The following is a 1,887-nucleotide window of genomic DNA, read 5'->3' as shown; positions in this document are numbered from 1 at the left end:
CAAGCGCCTGAGACTTGATGGTTGTTCGAGGCATATACTTCAACCCATGTGGACCAAGCTCAATTGCCCATTTTGCAACGCGGCCAGTTGCGTCCCTGTTCTGAATGATATCACCCAAAGGAGCAGAACTAACCACTGTGATGGGGTGGCCTAGAAATTATTGCTTGAGCTTCCGACTTGCCATAAAAACCCATATACCAGCTTCTGCCAATGCGGATATCGTTGCTTTGACTCGATAAGCACTTCACTCATATAGTAAACCGGCCGTTGAACCGGATATTGCTTCCCAGCCTCCTTGCGCTCAACCACAATGGCCACACTGACGGCACGGGCATTAGCAGCCACGTACAATAACAAAGGCTCCTTGTCAACCGGAGCAGCAAGAACTGGCGGTTCAGTCAATTGCCGCTTCAAGTCTTCAAACGCCGCATCAGCCACATCACTCCAGATGAAAGTGTTCGTTTTCTTTAACCTCTGATATAGAGGGATCGCCTTCTCTCCCAAGTGGCTAATAAACCGGCTTAGGGCTGCAATTCGACCCGCCAGACGCTGAACATCATTAATGCACACCGGTTTAGCCAAAGACGTAATCGCTTTGATCTTTTCCGGATTAGCCTCAATGCCTCTGTTGGACACCAGAAATCCTAGAAGCTTTCCTGCCAGAACACCAAAACACACTTGTCCGGATTGAGCATCATCTTATACACCCGAAGATTTTCAAAGGTCTCCTTGAGATCATCTATCAATGTCTCCTTCTTCCTAGATTTTACTACAATGTCATCCACGTAAGCATGAACATTGCGCCCAATCTGAGTGTGAAGACAATTCTGCACACAACGCTGATAAGTCGCCTGGGCACTCTTGAGCCCAAAGGGCATAGAAACGTAGCAGAAGGCTCCAAAGGGAGTGATGAAGGCTGTCTTCTCCTGGTCCTTAACCGCCATTTTGATCTAATGATAACCTGAATAGGCATCCAAGAAACTTAAACGCTCACAACCCGCCGTCACATCAATAATCTGATCAATGCGTGGGAGAGCAAAAGGATCTGCTGGACAAGCTTTGTTCAAATCTGTGTAGTCCACACACATGCGCCAAGTGTCGTTTTTCTTAAGGACGAGCACCGGATTAGCCAACCACTCAGGGTGAAACACTTCAACGATAAACCCAGCAACCAACAGCCGGGCTACCTCCTCACTAATAGCCTTGCGTCTTTCTTCGTTAAAGCGGCGAAGAAACTGCTTGACCAGTTTGAACTTGGGATCAATATTGAGAGTGTTCTCAGCGAGTTCCCTTGGTACACCTGGCATGTCAGAAGGCTTCCATGAAAAAATGTCCCGGTTCTCACGGATGAACTCGATGAGCGCGCTTTCCTATTTCGGATCCAGATTAGTGCTGATGCTAAACTGCTTGGATGAATCGCCAGGAACAAAATCAACAAGTTTAGTCTCATCAGCCGGTTTGAACTTCAGGGTCGGATCATGCTCAGTGGTGGGCTTCTTCAGAGGGGTCATGTCTGTCGGATCAACATTGTCCTTATAGAACTTCAACTCCTCTGTAGCACAAACCGATTTAGCGTAGGCCGCATCACCTTCCTCGCAATCCAAAGCGATCTTATGTCTTCCCTGGACTGTGATGGTCCCCTTATGACCCGGCATCTTGAGCTGTAAATAAATGTAGCAGGGCCTTGCCATGAACTTCGTGTAAGCCGGTCGTCCAAACAGTGCATGATATGGGCTCTGGATTTTCACCACTTCAAAGGTCAATGTTTCAGACCTGGAATCGTGCTCATCTCCAAACACAACCTCCAAAGCGATCTTGCCAACAGGATACGCCGATTTTCCTGGTACTACACCATGAAAAACAGTGTTTGACAGTTTAAGACTCTTC

This window comes from Triticum aestivum, chromosome 4B (assembly GCF_018294505.1).
Source record: "Triticum aestivum cultivar Chinese Spring chromosome 4B, IWGSC CS RefSeq v2.1, whole genome shotgun sequence".
Taxonomy (NCBI): domain Eukaryota; kingdom Viridiplantae; phylum Streptophyta; class Magnoliopsida; order Poales; family Poaceae; genus Triticum; species Triticum aestivum.
Note: the sequence above shows the minus strand (reverse complement) of the source record.